We start from the raw sequence: 18,152 nt of genomic DNA, 5'->3' as shown, positions 1-18,152 counted from the left end.
AAATGATGAACAGGTGGAGCACAGAAGATGTTTAGGGCAGTGAAAATACTCTATGATACTATAATGATGGATATGTGTCATGATACATTTGTCCAAGCCTATAAAATGAACAACACCAAGAGTGAACTGAAATGTGAACTATGAACATTGGGTGATAATAACATGACAATGTAGGCTCATTAATTAGTACAGATAGACCACTCTAGAGGGGTATATTGACAATGGGGGAGGCTGTGCATGTGGTGGGGCAGAGGTATATGGGAAATCTCTATACTGTTTTCTCAATTTTGCTGTGAACCTAAAACTGACCTAAAAAATTAAGTCTTAAAAAAAATAGAAGATAAGGTAGTATATACTCAATAATAACTAGACGAGGGACAGAAGGAAGGCAGTGAGCAGGCACACCTGATATTTCCTCTTGATCTCTCTTAGTGATTAGCCTGTTGGTATTCCACTTCCTATGCATGTGGCTAATTGACTCTTTGAGTCTTTATCAAATTAATTTGGTCAAAATAATTTTATTCTGTTGTTAGCAATGAATAAAGAATTTAAAAGCAAACAAAAATCACATAGAAACTACAGATGTCTTGATCTGTCCTCAGAGATGTTGACTTGCTAGAGCTGAGGAGCGTCGTGGGCATCTGTAGTTTTTAAAAGTTCCTCAGGTGACTGTGACATTCATCCCTATTTAAAAGCAATCAACTGGGTCTTTTCTGGGATATATAGGCTTAGCTGCTTCAACAAAAAGACCTAAAACCACAGAGATTCAAAGCAATGGAATTTCATTTGTCTCCCATGTAACAGTATAAAGGGAGGAGGGCAACTTAGGGCAGGTGGGTGAAAACTCCCTGGAGGGTCCTGGAAATGCCGTTGTCTACATCATAGTTCCACTGCCTGGAGAGAAGCTCTTGTCAGTGTGGCCAAAGCTGTGGCTCTTACTCTGTGCTACTCTCCGGCCTGTGGAAAGGGACTGAATGGAGAGAGGTGGCCAAGACCCAAAAGAGGCACACCTCATTATCACTCACAGAAATAAATCACACAGCCACACCTTGCTGTGAGGGAGGCTAGAAAATGCAGTCTTTGGCTGGGGTCCATGAGCCAGCCCTGTCAGAGGTTAGGAAGGAGAGAATGGTCCCTGGGGACACCGTCACATCTATCAGAGGACAGCTCAGGTTAGTGGTCCTCAACTTGGCTGCACATTCGAGTCGTGTGGAGAACTTAGAACAAATGTTGACACCCAGCCCATACTCCAGACCAGCTAAGTCAGAATATTGGGGGGTTAGAGCCAGATGTTAGTACTTTTAAAATCCTCTCTAAAATATCATTTTTGAGACTTGGAGGCAACAGAGAAACATCGTTCCCATTAGAGCACAAGCAAGTTTCTGGAGGTGCCAGCTGTCTGGAATGGCCTGCAAATGCAGGAATGCTGTGATCTCCACAACTCACCAAGTCTGAGCACAGCTCCAGCTCTAGCCACTCATCTCTGCCTGGTCTCAGTGGGTGTGGTATATGTCCACAGGCCACAATATGGAACCCCATGCAGACAAGTTACCTGCTGGTGGCCTAAGGGGACAGATACACGCTGCACACACTTCTAGAAGAGGCAACATTGACAATTACCCCAAATAACAAACGCTTTGGGATAAGCCTGCCTGGAGTGTTGCCGTGATATTTTAGAGAGCCCTGACTCAGAGCCCAGCTTCCCTACCAGGGGTTCACCTCCCTGGGTAAAATGGGGATGATGGTAATAATAGCCAACATTTTTAAGGCACTTATTATATGCTAATCACTTTCCTAGGTGCTTAATAAATATTAGCCAATTTGACCTTCACAGCAATCTTCTAAGGTAGGCACTATTGTTATTCCTAAGATGAAGAAACTGAGCCACAGAGAGGTTACATTCAAGATCACACTGTTGATAAGTGGCCAAGGCAGGATTTGAACCCTGGTGGTCTGGCTTCAACATCCTTGCTCCCACGCCCACTGATTCACTGTCCGGTGCAGCTCAGCTCACAGCACTGTTGTAAGGATTCAACAGGGCAATGTGTGCCCCGTAAAGTAGAGAGCTGCAGGCCCCTGGTAGGTGTTTCTAATAGGGGGCCACTATCATTAAAGCCAAAAGTTGATCCTCAGCTGTTGATGTCTAGCACATGGTAGGCACTCAGTGAAAATGAATAAAATGCCAAATTATTTTCAGAATCGCTCTCTCCTCTGTCTCTGACTATCTCTGTCTCCCCTCTCCTGTGTCCTTGGGTTTGGAGCCAAACATGTTTCCTTTGTGCTTCCGGTCTGAGGAAGCAGCAGCCAGTCACCACCGTCTGAGCCCCGGGTGGTTGGCCCCGGAGCCGCTCAGGCTCTTAGCGACAGGTTCCCAGGCAAACTCCGCCCAGTGTGGCCTTACCAACCCTTTCTGGGCTCTATATTTGATACAGTCCTTTTTTGTCGCTTCTGTCTGGAACTTCACAAAATTACTTCCTTAGAGTCACCCAAAATACTATTTCCTAAAATAGCATCTTACACTCTCACTCACATTTTTTTTCTTTTTCCTTTTCCTGAGCTGTAAATGCCCAAGAAGTCACAGCCTCGTAAATTGTGAGTGTATTCTTACCAGGTAGCTGTCACGGCAGGCTCACCCTCATCTGCCGAGAAGCCACCAGAGCCAGAGGCAGACGACCTTCTTCAGGGTCATGGCCAGGGGTCAGGGGCGGCAGCCCAGGACACAGTGACCTGACCACTGCTCAGCCTCCTCCCCGACGACCACGCTGAAAGCCAACCTCAGATCAGGCAGGAGGCCAGCCCCTCTGCACAGCCGTGGCCTTTCGTCCTCCACACTCTTTCCCTGCCCTGAGTGCAGCATGGCTCCTCCGAAGAAGCCAGCCAGGGAAACAGAACGAGGGGAATTGTTTTCCAATGACAGTGCTCCAGGAGGCCTAACTCAGTTGGTGCCTTTTTCTTGGTGTTTCAAACGTTTCCTCTAAGAGCCTCCCACTGTTAATGAATCGTAATGTAAATACCTGACCCTGCTAGCGGTTCACGACCCACAGGTTGAGAACTGCTGCTGTAGAGCCTAAGACCGTCGGAAAACACAGATATTTACATTATGATTCATTAACAGTAGCAAAATTACAGTTATGAAGTAGCAATGAACATAATTTTATGGTTGGGGGTCACCACAACATGAGGAACTGTATTAAAGGGTCACGGCATTAGAAAGGTTGAGAACCACTGTTTAGAGTCTCATGACAAGTCACAGCCACAGTCCTACCCAATGTGTAGAGATACTTCTCCTGTCCCATCGGGACTTCCCACAGCCTGATGCTCCCCCACCTACATGCCTGTGTGACATCTGACTCTCCTCACAGAACCACAGAGGAAAGACCAGCTACTTCCAAGTCTGTTTACACTCAACACCCAGACCTGGTACCTGGACGCTCCCATCCTCCACCAAGGTCAACAGAACACACTGCCTGAATGGGACTAAGAGAGTGCCATAATTATTCATGTGGTGTTGTTTTTTTTTAACTAAGAGACTTTCCCTTTATAGGTGCTTGATTTTTTTGTGGTTGTTAAATTGGGCATGAATATCCTATTTTAAGTCTTAATCCATATTTAATCATTCTTTTGTATATTTATTTCTTTAGCATTTACAATGTATCACTAAACACCATATATCAATACATTTCAATGCCATGATCCTATTGGGTAGGTATGATTGTCTCCATTTTACATATTAAAAAATCTGAAGTTTAGAGATTGTGAGCAACTCCATCAAGATCACACAAACAAAAAACCACATAACTGAGGTTTGAATCCAGATTTCTCTGGCTCCAAAATACCTTTCCTTCCCCCAGATCAGATTGCCCTGAAGTTTCTCATTTTAGAGACTTAAGGAAGACTTCTAATTGTAATTTGTTATTAAAGATCTTTTAATTGCAAAGACACGATAAAGCAAAAAAAAAAAAAAATACTGCCAACTGGAAGTAGTTTCAACACATCCTATGTAAGAAAGAGCTAATATGCAAATGGTTGTTGCACCCTCACGCCCTAATCCAGGGGCCGGGGGACCTGAGGCTGGGTTGGTGGGACCTGAGGCCATGTCCTCCAACAAGCAGGGCTTGACAGGGGACCTGAGGCTGTGCCCCCCACCCTGCAAGGCTTGACGGGGGTGGGGTCAGCAGGGTCTGGGTCTTGAGCGATTTTGAGGTGCGCACAGGTGGGCAGGGACTTGACTCTGGGTCCCACGGCACACCCCAGACTCTGACAGGAGGAAGATTTTCATATACATTTTACTAATTTTCTTTAATCTCTGACACTTCTATTATAGAGAAAGGGCAAATAGCAATATTAAAATATTTCCTCTAATTCCCTTTTTAATGTGCATGAATTTTGTGCACCAGGCCACTAGTAACTCAATATGTATCATTTGCTATCACATCCAGCAGGCTGTGTTTAAAACAGGCCTAGGAGTTCCTATGTCACTGGTGTCACTGCCCTAGGACGCTAAGCCATACCTTAGCTTGTGTTTACTTAATACACTCTGTGTGCTTGTCTCCCTTCTCCTCCTTTCCCTCATCCTTCCCCCATAGATCCTGTCTGACTAATTCAGGCCAAGGGCAGTTGTCCTGAACAGAGAGATTGTTTCCTGTTCTGGAGTGCATATTCCAAAGTCGTCATCCAAGACAGGTGGTTCCAGCCAAGCCGGGAGGACACCGATGCACAGCCCCTGCATCCTGAATTCTTAAGTGGCGGACAAATACTGACCCTGGAGAGACAGCCTAGATGGCACAGAGTTAAAACTGTGTCCAAATCGGTCAGGTGAATGGTAGTGAGAGGAAGGTGAGGGAGAGTGAGGTGAAGCGGGAAGAGAAGGAGAGAAAGTAGATAAAATTAGAAAATGTGGGTTCTTGACATTTTACTCCCCCTCCTGCATTATTTTGTCTCCTGAGCTAGACGCCAAGCTGGTGCACATGTTTTCAGAAATAATAAGACACTTGAACGTTCCAGAATGAAAATGGCACTGTTGAGGTGCACACCTGGTGACTGCCATGGCCTGCACTGCTGTCACACAGACGCCCTCTGAGAGCCACACCTCCTCTGGGCACATCCACCTCACCCTCCACATCCTGGCAGCCAGCAGAAGCCTGCAGGGAGCTTGGCTGTGGGCTGTGCCTGTATAATGAGTCTTCTCTTTCAGGACATTCCTTCTTATTTATATCAGTCCATTAAGAAGATTCCACTCAAAATGAATAGTTGCTAAAACCTTTTAAGAACAACTGTCCATATTCCTTAATTAGCACAAGAGAGCTTGAAATAAAATATTTACATGCTGTGTCCCTCCTCCCCACACCACCACCTTTTTTTTTTTCTTTTTAGCAAGAACAGAGTTGTTCTTTAATGCCTGCCTTTCCTTGCATACCCAGTTTTTTAATTGAACCACTCCCTGCGTTTTGTGTCTTTGGCTGCAAGACCATGTGGGTGGAGGAAATCGGGTATCTCCTCCTCAGCCAGGCTAAGCAGATGGCCAGGAGTAGTAGAAAAGACACCTTCCCCGTGGGCAGCTGCTGCTCAAGTAGAGTGAAAGGAATCGCACACAGCCACCGTCAGAAGAGAACAGGAGCCAAAGGTTACACACTAGGGTTTTGAAGAGAATTACAGCTAATCTTAAAAACTATCATGCATGGAAAGTTCTAGAAGTCTAGGTCTTTTTTTTTTCATATTAAATATAGTTTGAAATAAGTAGAGGTTTGTCATAACCAAGATGTTTCTACCTGTTGAAATGAGGATTGACTTACCTTCCAAAATGAAATATAGAAAACACAGATGTTTCTTGGCACATCTAACTACCAGTATGTAAGAAAAGGCTTTGTGCTTTACTTGTAAGTTTCAAAACGGTGATTTTTGTGCCTGTTTCTTCTTTCCTTCTGGGCAGATGCAAACTCTTGTAGATGGGATCTCCTGCCTCTACTCTTCTCCCTCCTTCCTCTTTTATCACCTTTTCTCCTCCTTCCCTCTCTCCTCTGGAAGGTCCAGAGTTCTACAGAAAAAAAGTGAAAAGTGATGAAGTGGTCAAGGGTCAAATTTATTTTTAAATAAATTAAATTAAATAAATAAATAAATCCTATTGGTTCTATTTCTCTGAAGAACCCTAATACAGATTTTGGTATTTTGATGAGATTAACATTTGAAATGAGACTCAGTAAAGTAGATGGCCCTCCCCAATGTGGGTGGGCATCATCCAATCCATTAAGAACCTGAGGAGAACAAAAGGAGGAGGATGGTGGAATTTGTCCCTGTTTTGTTTTTTCTTGTCTCACTGATTGAACTGGGACATGTCCTCTAATCTGTTGTCTTTGGACATCAGCTCCTCTGGTTCTCAGGCCTTCAGAGGGGACTGAATCACATCACCAGCTGTCCTTGGTCTCCAGAGGGCAGATCATAGAGTTTTCCAACCTTCATAATCGTGTGAGCCAATTTCTCATGACAAATCATATATCTCCTCCTGGTTCTCTCTCAGAGGGACCCTGATTATTGCAGGTCCTTTTCTGAACTAAAGTAAAAATCAGACTGACTCTGTTTGGCCAACCCAGGGAGTTTGCTGATTTTTTGTCTCCCAGCTGGCCTTGCCACATAGGAGCTATCAAAATCTCAAATTCATAGATGTTTCACTCCCACCATTTTACTCTTCAGAATCCTTAATTAATTTCTGGTTTAAAAGGAGCATATTTACAATTCTTCTTTATACAAATGTATTTAAGTGAAACTTTATCCCTTTCATAAGATAAGGAAACATTCTTTTTAAGCTTCAGTTGTTCAGAACAGTTTTTTCTTAGGTTGTGACACTTTTGCCTCCTTCATGCAAGGATGCAGTTGATTTCAACTCCCTCAGCTCTGTAAAATGAGAGGGTTTTAGTAGTTGTTTTAAAAGCTCCTTCTAGGCCTTTCTTATTCTACTATGAGAGTCCTAGCTTATTCTACTCACAGCTCCTCAAGACAATACAAAATCATGGCATCCTCAGCTACTTGAGGCTGCTGGAGGCACAGTGGATGTGAGCATTTAATACCCAATGTTGTTGCTTAACATCACGTCCTGAGACCCTTTGAGAGGAACCTTCACATTTCAAAAAAATATGTGAGTTAACCAGGTCCCATGCAAAAGACCTTGATGGAGCTCTCTGTAGATGAGCTCTGCAGTTTAACAGAATGTAGAAACCACACTAGGTGCTTAAAAAATAAGTCAGCCTGGATGAGCCTTGAAGACATTATGCTAAATAAAATAAGCCAGGATGAATACTGTATGATTCTACTTAGCTGAGGTTCCCAGAGAAGTCAATTTCATAAAGACCGAGAGTAGAATGGTGAGTGCCAGGGCTGGAGACAGGAGGAATGGGGAGTTGCTATTTGATGGGTGCAGAGTTTCAGTTTGGGAAGAAGAAAATTTTCTGGAAGTGATGGTTGTACATCAAATGGGAAAGTACATAATGCCATTGAACTGCACACATAAAGAGGATCAGAATGGTGAATTTATGCTATATATATTTTACCACAATAAAAAAGAAAATAAATGAATAAATAAAAAAGATTCTTATTTTTTTATAACTATACTAGAGGCCCGGTGCACGAAATTCATGCATGGGGTGGGGGGGGGTGTCCCTCAGCCCAGCCTGCACCCTCTCCAATCTGGGACCCCTTGAGGGATGCCTGACTGCCTGTTTAGGCCCACCAGGATTCACAATCCAGGACTGCTGGCTCCCAACCGCTGGCCTGCCTGCTTGCCTGATTGACCCTAACCACACCTGCCTGCCAGCCTGATCACCCCCTAACCACTCCCCTGCCAGCATGATCAACGCCTAACTGCTCTTCTGCCAGCCTGGTCACCCCTAACTGCCCTTCCCTGCAGTCCTGGTCCCTCCCAACTGCCCTCCCCTGCCGGCCATCTTGTGGCAGCCATCTTGTGTCCACATGGGGGAGGCCATCTTTGACCACATGGGGGCAGCCATCTCGTGTGTTGGAGTGATGGTCAATTTGCATATTACTCTTTTATTAGATAGGATATTATGTATCTGTTAAAAAATTAAATACAAACCCTGGCTGGTGTGGCTCAGTGGTAGAGCGTTGGCCCACCACCGAAGTATCACAGGTTCAATTCCAAGTCAAGGGCATAAACCTGGGCTGCAGGTTCATTCCCCAGCCTTGGTTGGGGTGTGTGTGGGAGGCAGCCAGTTGATGTGTCTCTCTCACATTGATGTCTCTCTTCCTCTCTCTCTCTCTCTCTTTCTCTCTCTCTTCTCTCTCTCTTCCTCTCTCTCTCTCTCTCTACCACTCCCTCTCTCCCTTCCACTCTCTCTAAAAATCAATGGAAAAAATATCCTCAGATGAGGATTAACAAAAATAAGTGTAAAAGTTAAATTAATATTCACCAGCTTGATTTAACTATAATTATGATTTCTATCCAATCCTTTTCCTTTACATCTATCTATCATGTATATACAGAAACTCAAATGCTTGAGTTCATACTGTACACGCAGCTATTTACTCATTTTATTTTTTTTACTTAATGTTATACTTTGAGTATTTTCCAAGTGATTAAAATTTATTTATAACCATAATTGTAATGCTGCATTCAGGCATGCTATAATATTTTTAGACATTTAGGTTTTTCATTTTTTTAAAAAAATTTCCTTTGTAAACAGTATTTCAGCAGTCTAATGATCCTAACCTCCCCTTGTTTGCCTCTCATGATTTACTTAGGGCAGGTTCCTAGAAACAGAGTTACTGGGTCAAAGGACAGGTTATATATTAAAAAAAAACTTTTTTTACTGTGTGTGTGTGTGTGTGTGTGTGTGTGTGTGTGTGTGTGTGTGTTTGACCCAGTTTCAGAAGCCCTTTAACTGTTCTTTATTCCTTTGGGGACAGTTTAAAGTACCTGGAATCTCACCCTCTTTTGGCTCTTGCTGACTGAGGGGTGCTCAGATGCCTGGCCCTGACGCCTGCCTTTAGGGAAGACATGTTTGAACTCTGATTGTTCCTTAAGCCAAACCTAGATGCTGAGCAAAGGAGGTCTGTTGGACAAACTGAATTAGTCAGTGTCCGGTTTTGTTTGGGTAAACATGGTTTGTATCACCTGGGAAGGTGTGAGGTTAAGGTTAAGCCCTCCTCCAGCTCAGTGGTCCCAGCTCAGTCCTGGCTGCTGACTAAAGCATTAGCCATACTTCCCGCTTTGAAGGAGCAGGAAAGTGAGAGCTTGCTCAGCTTCCTTGGCTGCTGGTACACAAGTGGTTAAATGTAGCCAACAAGACCGACTACTGGGCTTCCCTGCACTAGGTCACTTACTCTGAAGTAACACACACAGACACACCCCTGTGGGGGCGGGGGAGCTATGGATTTCTGATCACAGGCAATTTTCCCTTTCAAACATCCATGCTGAGGCTTTCCATCAGGGTCTGCTGGCCTTTTCTCACTATGTTTGCCCCCTTCTCTTGCATAGCTCCCCTCCAGTCTTCAGATCTCAGCTCAAATGCCAAGTTCTTGCCATCCTCTCAGAATAGCTTAACACTGCTAATGTGTGTGTTTTTTCTACAGTGCTTTGAACAATTTGTAATACTAATTAGGGTAATCTTTTTATTAATGTATCATTTCATATTTTCATTCAACAAATATTTTTAAGGGCCTCTGTGTGCCAGGAACTGTACTAGTTGCTGGCTTAGGTTGTGACACTGTTTAAAGAGTGAGCAAAACAAATTTGGTTCCTTTCCTTGTGAAGCTTATAGTCCAGTAGGAAATAAACAAGTAAACATCTGATTATGAATCAGATTTTGTAAGGGAATGTTATAAAAGGAATAAAGCAGGTGCCATGACAAAGATTGGTGGAGGGTCGTAATTGCACAGAGTGATCATGAAGGCCATCTTAAGGACTGGAACAGCGACATGAACCAACCGTGAGAAGAGCTGAGAAGAAAGAGATACAAAAGAGCCAAGGAGCATATGAAGATACAAACAATGGGCTGCCCAGGGAGCTTGAGGAACTGAAAGGCATGGAGAGACTGTTGTGTGTTATCAAAGAGGGATACCAGATAGGGGAAGACAGGTGGACAAGGCCAGAGTGGGCAGTAGGAGAGAGACATGGAACCATGCCCAATGCAGCCAAGACAAAGAAAAATAACCACTGGAGTTGATCACTACTGGAGTGGAGGCCAGTGATGACCTTTACAGCATTTTCTGGCAGCAGCCAGATTACAGTGAGTTGAGGAGCAAATGGATGGTGAAGAATTAGAAAGTGTGTGCATAAGAAGAGAAGTCTGGGCTGTATAGGGCAATAGAAAATTGGATGGATGAAACGAGTTAAGAAGGGCAAGGGAGGGAATGAATTTAGTTTTCCTAATATTCTTTCCTTTCCGTTTTTTTGTATAGGAGATAGTATATCATGTTTATAAGCTGTGGGGATGACTCATTGGGGATAGAAATAATTACAATGCTCAGAGAGGCAATAAATGGAGAGCTAAGTCTTTGATAATAAGATGGGACAGTATCTAGAAAAGAGATAGAAATATAAAGAGATGGGACTTTTATAGGAGGAGCACCACCTTATCAATTTTTAAATACGTTGTTATAGAAAATTTCAAACATATGAAAGTAGAGAAAAATCATATAATAAAACCCCAGGCAAACATCACCCCAGCTTCAACACATGGCCAATGGCATTTCATTTATAATACCACCCAATTTATCACCCATTCTCCCAGTTATTTTGAAACAAATCTAAGACACTATAACTTTTCATCCATAAAGACTTCAGTAGTATCCCTAAATGTAATGACTATTTTTTTAAATCACAGCAAAATTATTGAGGAATAGAGTGAAGAGCCCTAACCAGTTTGGCTCAGTGGATAGAGCATCAGCCTGTGGACTGAAGAGTCCCAGGTTCGATTCTGGTCAAGGGCATGTACCTTGGTTGCGGGCACATCCCCAGTGGGGAGTGTGCAGGAGGCAGCTGATCGATGTTTCTCTCTCATCCATGTTTCTAACTCTCTATCCCTGATCCTTTCTCTCTGTAAAAAAAAAATCAATAAAAAAATGTATTAAAAATAGAGTGAAGAAATATAGTCTGAGGACTCTAGTCAAGCTGCTAAATTACTAAAATCAAGTCAGTTGAGGTATCCGAAAATGCTTCTATTCTTGTTCTAATGAGCCTGAGAACTTAAAGTTTTTGAACTTTCCAGTCTTGCATCAATGCCTGGATCTACATAAACCCTGCAGATAACCCTCTGATCACCGCCTGAAGGACTAAGGAAAGAATGCTCACATATCCAGACTACCTGGCATTTGTTAACCAGACTGCTGACACCCATTATTCAGATCACTGATCATCCAGAGGATGAGTGTCTCAGAACAATCAGAGACTAAGAATGTAGGACTGATTCTGCTCAAGAATGTGCTTTTACTATAAGAACCTCCAGCTTTTTTCTTCTTCTTTTTTGGAACACTGAGTATTGCCTAATTGTGTTTCTGGTTTGCAAACCCTAAGACCTTTGAATTAGTCTTTTATATTTCCAACCAAAACTTCCAAACTCATTTTGAGTTTGACACTATAATCACACTGAAAAATTAGTGATTTCTTAACTTCATGAAATATCAGTGTTCAAATTTCCTTGATTGTCTCATCTGTTTTTATTTTTCACAGCTGGCTTGTTCAAATCAAAACCAAAACAAAGTGCACACAATAAATTTGTTCCATATGCTTTCTATAAAATATTTTTAAATTGATTTTTAAACAGAGAGAGGGAGAAAAAGAGAAACACTGATGTGAGAGCTGCCTCTTGCACATCCCCGACTGGGGATAGAGCCCAAAACCCAGGCTGGGAATTGAACCAACAACCTCTCAGTGCACAAAATGATCCCCAACCAACTGAACCACACTGGCCAGGGCAGTCCATATGCTTTTTAAAGTCTCTTTTGATTTATAGGTTCCCCTTTCTTAACATCTGTTAAGAAACCAGATCTTTTTTCCCTATAGAATTTCTCACATTTTGGATTTTGCTGATTGCATACCCAAAGTGCCATTTAACACATTCTTTTCTCATTTGTAAATCCTCTAAACTATTAGTTCACATTTTACATCTAAAGGCTAGTTCAGATTCATGTCTGATTTTTTTTTTTTTTTTTTGAGGGGGAGAGTGTGTCCTCCTGTTGCATCATATCAGGAAGCACCCTGATGCCTGGTTGTCCTGTGACTTGTGATGTTAAGATTAATCAGTAGGTTCCTCATAAACTTTTTGCTTAGTGGTTTTAGCGGTTACTAATGGCCACTGCCTAAGTTCATTATTTCATTAAGAATTACCAAATGATGCTATTCTCATTCTATCATTCTGTTATGGATTAAATTACATACCCTCCAAATTAATATGTTGAAACCTTAACTCCAAGTACCTCAGAATGGGAACTTATTTGGAAATAGGGTCATTGAATAGAATTAGTGAAGATGAGGTCATACTGGAGTAGAGTGAGCCCCTTATCCAATGTAACTGGTGTCCTTACAGAAAAGGGAAGTTTGGACACAGAGACAAACACACATGCAGGGACAATGCCATGTGAAGACGGGGTCATGTTACCACCAGCCACAGAACTACCAGAAGCTGGGAGGGGCCAGAAACAGATCCTTCCCTAGAGCCTTCAGAGGGAGCACGGGCCTTGCCAACACATTGATCTTATCTTGGACTTCCAGACTCCAGAAACAGGAGATAATACATTTCTGTTACTTAAAGTACTCAGATCATAGTACTTTGGTTACAGTAGTCTTAGGAAACTAATACATATTTCTTCTTCAGGTTTTGATGGGAGTTCTTAAAGAGGGAGGGAAGGACTTTCCCTCATCAAGTTTTTGGTTAGTCTGAGGTTTATACAGGAAATGAAGTATATATGCTTGGTTCTTTCCCTGGATTTACTAGTTTTTAGAATATTGAATGGTTCCTTAGTATCCTTCAAAGGTGACTGATGAGGTTTATAAATTCAGTACACAATGTTATGAACTATAGATTTAAATATAATGGATATGCCTCAACCCATGGCAGTTACTAATCCTTTCAATGTCCAAATTGCCCCACCTTTGGCCAGAAACAGTTCCTTTCAGATGACTTCGGAGTGCTTTGCAAGAATTTTCAATAGTTTGATGGCTTTCTTGCTTTTTGGTACAATAAGATGTTCCTGGTTCATCTTGCCCCAGACCTACCATTTCTCCAAGGGCCCCTGTTTTTTTCTAGTGGGAAGTGACATTTATTGGCCACACTCTGGCTGTTGGGGGCACTCATTGCTAACAGGTTGATCATAGTTTCTAGAACTTTTTAGTGGACAGAACTAGAAAATGTTTAAGAGAAAATACATCATAAATTTATGATACTTATTTCTTTTACACTGAAAATCTTAGTTCTCAGTCATTAACTTATTTTTAATTGATTGATTGATTTTAGAGAGAGAAGAAGGGAGAGAGAGAGAGAGAGAGAGAGAGAGAGAGAGAGAGAGAGAGAGAGAGAGACATCATCGATTGGTTGCCTCCTGCATGTGCCCAACCAGGCCAGGATCAAACCTGCAACCCAGGTATATGCCTGTCAGGAGTACTCGCTCCTGAGTCCACACATACTCCTGAACCCTGTTCGTTGCACCAGTTATTGGAGTACTCACTCCTTGAATCCTGCTCTACTATGCTAACTTTTGGGTCTGAGTCCCTCTGCCAGGGACTGGATCTCCTTGGATGCCAGGCATTAGAAGATGGAGAAGACATGAGAAGTCATGGGAATATAGGAGAGTCTTTGTTGTAGTCCAAGTAGCCATTGCTAATAAGGCAGTCCACAAAGCAGTCCTTGCTAACACAGTAGCAAACACAAAGCAGCCCTTGCTAATACAGTAGCAAACACAGGAGCCATTGCTAACAAAGCAGCCTGACCAGGCAGCCCCTAACACAGGAGCCAGTCACACTGGCTGGTCAGTAGCATACTTTATATTAACTTAGACAAAAGAGGCTTCTTGTCAAAATAGTGACATCAGTCTTTTGGGTTACAGAAGGGCACACCTGAACATTACATAGCTTGATAAATCTTTGCTTTTGCGCCTGCATATAGCAAATTAGCCTGAGCACACAGATTAGGATTCCCACTCTCAGAGTGGCCTTGAACATCCAGAGCACTCTAGACAGGGCCCCCACAGTGTCCTTGGCCAGGAATCAAACCCGAGACCCTTCTGTGCACGGGCTGACACTCTAACCACTGAGCAAAACCACCCAGGGCCATTAACTTTATTCTAATAAATTATTTGGCTTATCTTATTATCTGTGTCCATGTTATAATTTTATGATATATACTAGTGGCCTGGTGTACAAATTCATGCACATTGAAAGGGAATTAATTAGAAGAAATATTTTAATATTGCTATTTGCCCTTTCTCTATAATAGAAGTGTCAGAGATTAAAGAAAATTAGTAAAATGTATATGAAAATAATATATAAACTTATTAGTAAATAAACAATAACAACATGATATAACAACAACAAAGACATGCTATAAAAACAACAAAAATATGATATAAAAACAACATTGATACATGACTGATAAATTGATTAAACTTATTCTAATATCTCTCTGTATACCACATTAAGAATAAAAACACTTTCAGAGTGCTTGACTAATTTCCCTTGTGATGAAGTATTTACAACTTTAACATCACATGCTCTTCAAACTCGAGAGAAAGCAACATATAATTGACCATGTCCAAAAACGGGTTCAGGTAGGAATAGTCCTACTCTGTCTAGAGATTGTCCTTGTGATTTATTAATTGTCATCGCAAATGCTGGCATCACAGGAAACTGTCTTCAAATTAATTTAAATGGCAGGCCAGTGTCAGAGGGGACAAATCAATTCTTGGAATCAGAACAATCTCTCCTTCCTCAGATCCTGTTAATAATTCAGCTTTGATTATGTTAGGTCACAATCTTTTGATAATAAATTTAGTACCATTACAAAGACCCCTTTTACTATTAAGATTTCTCAGTAGCATGATGATTGCACCTACTTTCAATTTTTATTTATGACACAGCATTCCCAAAGGAGTAATACTATTAAGAAATTTGATGGGAAAATTTTCCTTTTCGGCATTATCCGCTGAATCAATGGAATCATCACTCAAATAGGTGTGAAAATCTCCATTAAGTATATCCAAAATTTCTTCATTTAATTTATGAATGTGCTCATTCTTAGGACAAAGAATTGCATGTTTAGATATATTTTAATGTTATCTGTAGATATACTATTTCCAAAGGTAGCTTCAATAATAGATTCATTACAAATCATTTCACGGGGGATTTCAGTACTATCCATTCCTAAATGAAAACTGCTATCAAGTTTGCCATCTCCAAGTTTTACTTAACCATTCACTATAAGCAGAATCCTCTGATCTCATATTTGTTTTAAGAGACATCTTTCTGAAACATCTGCAAGCACTACAGTACTTTATTTTTTAAAATATTTTATTGATTTTTTACAGAGAGGAAGGGAGAGGAAGGAGAGTTAGAAACATCGATGAGAGAGAAACATCAATCAGCTGCCTCTTGCACACCCCCTACTGGGGATGTGCCTGCAACCAAGGTACATGCCCTTGACCAGAATCAAACCTGGGACCCTTGATTCGAACCTAGGTCTACGCTCTATCCATTGAGCCAAACTGGTTAGGGCTGCACTACAGTACTTTAAACTCGTTTGTACTATGGCTGATCGCATAGCATGCAGCACAACACTGAGACATTGTCAAAAATCCCCTCTGAGAAGAACTTTCCCACCAAATGCAACATTCAAATTCATAATTTCTCTTAGTAATCTGTCTATGGCATTTATAGTATGACTGGATGCCATGGTGCATGCAACAATGATAAGTTGGGCCTTTTTAATGGTTTTAGCAACTTCACTCTTTATATCAAGTCTAGAAATTGAAGTTTCATTTAATGGAATTGGTAATTTATATTGGGAATGAAAGGTTCTTCTACCAAGAAGTAAATTTGCAGCAATTCCTGTAGTTGCTGTGGGTAAAACAGTACCACCAAAACCTCTAATATAATGTATTAAAACTTGATACAGATATGTTTTTCCACTACCACCTGGACCATCCAAGAAAAAGCATTTGGGATGTACAGTTTGATCTTCGATGGCTGAAGTTATAGTCTGAAAGGCTGTCAACTGTTCATCATTCAGAGAATTTATCAAAACCTCTGCTTGTTGTCGCTCAGATGATTCATCACATGTAGTTTTATTCGTTAATAAAAGATAGTCCAGAAGTTTGAAATGTGAACATTTCATTCCATGCAATGTGAATACCTCTTGAATTTCGTTAATGGCATGTATTTCACAGTTCACACAGGCACCTTCTCTTCAGTGTAATTTCCAACAAAAATCTTTAATAAAATTAGATTTATTCTCATCCCATAATTTGTCTGCATCAGAAGGACATCCAAACACACATATATATGCAAAAATTTGCCATAGTTGTTTGGGCATATTAAGGATGATTGCATCTTCAATTGTATCTTTCCAGATAGTGTTGTTGATTAATAATCCTCTATGTTTAGCAGCTTCATGAAATGTATCATAAATTACACCTCCTACAGTTCGCAGATCAGCAAAACTTACCGCACCTTTTACATGCAGAAGCAAAAGTCTAAGGTAATATTGTTCTGGTTCTCTAAAGCTCACAGTGAACAGTCTACCTAATACTTTATTCCCATCCTTTTGGCATTTTCTTTATAAGAATTATTAAACACATAATGTTGTGGAATCTTCCAATGATAATAATTATGCGCATTGGAATCTTCTCTATTCAATAAAAACCAAGCCATCAAAGTTGAATTATGCCTTTTAGCCCTATCTATAACTTCAGCAAAATCATTGGTATAAAAATACAAATTCTGGTCATTTGGCAAATGAATAGCTAATCTTGTGATTGCATGAGATTGGTCAGGGTCCGGGGTGTGGGTGAACGGGATTCTGGGCTATCAGGGCATGGACAGCAAGCTGAACAATGGCCCATTTCACAAGGAATGGGGCTCCCCCTTCCCTGCTGTCAGGGTCCGGGGTGCGGGTGAATGGGATTCAGAGCTGTCAGGGCACCGACAGCAAGGTCTGGGTCAGTGTGTGTCATAACTACCAGCTGGTCATCTGGTCGTTGGTCGTTCTGGTCATTCCGCTGTAATGGTTGCTGGGCTTATATTATATAGGGTGGTTAAAACACAGAATAGCTATACTACATATATATGATAACTTCAAAATAACACCACCAATATTATTATTAACAACTAGAGGCCAGGTGCATGAAATTCGTGCACGGAGGGGGGTTATCCCTCAGCCCAGCCTGTACCCTTTCCAATATGGGACCCCTTGAGTGATGTCCGACTGCCCGTTTAGGCCCGATCCTAGTGGGATCGGGCCTAAACGGGCAGTCGGACATCCCTCTCACAATCCAGGACTGCTGGCTCCCAACTGCTTGCCTGCCTGCCTTCCTGATTGCCCCTAACCGCTTCTGCCTGCCAGCCTGATCACCCCCTAACCACTCCCCTGCCAGCCTGTTTGCCCCCAACTTCCCTCCTCTGCCGGCCTGGTCACCCCTAACTGCCCTCTCCTGCAGGGTTGATCACCTCCAACTACCCTCCCTTGCAGGCTTGGTCCCTCTCAACTGCCCTCCCTTGCAGGCCGGGTGCCTCCCAACTGCCCTCTCCTGCTGGCCATCTTGTGGTGGCCATCTTGTGTCCACATGGGGGCAGAATCTTTGACCACATGGGGGCAGCTATATTGTGTGTTGCAGTGATGATCAATCTGCATATTACTCTTTTATTAGATAGGATAGAGGCCTGGTACAGGGGTGGGGGCCAGCTGGTTTGCCCTGAAGGGTGTCCCGGATCAGGTGGGGGTTCCCTTGGGGTGTGGGGCGGCCTGAGCGAGGGGCCTATGGTGGTTTGCAGGCTGGCCACGCCCCCTGGCAACCCAAGCCGAGGCCCTGGTATCTGGAATTTATTTTCCTTCTACAATTGAAACTTTGTAGCCTGGAGCAGAGCCAAGCCTGGGGCTCCCTCCGAGGCCCACAGCCATTTGTGTTGGGGTTATAATTGAAACTATGTTGCCTTAAGC

The sequence above is a fragment of the Eptesicus fuscus genome, chromosome 7 (assembly GCF_027574615.1).
Source record: "Eptesicus fuscus isolate TK198812 chromosome 7, DD_ASM_mEF_20220401, whole genome shotgun sequence".
In the NCBI taxonomy this organism is placed as follows: Eukaryota; Metazoa; Chordata; class Mammalia; order Chiroptera; family Vespertilionidae; genus Eptesicus; species Eptesicus fuscus.
This window is presented reverse-complemented; position numbering follows the sequence as displayed.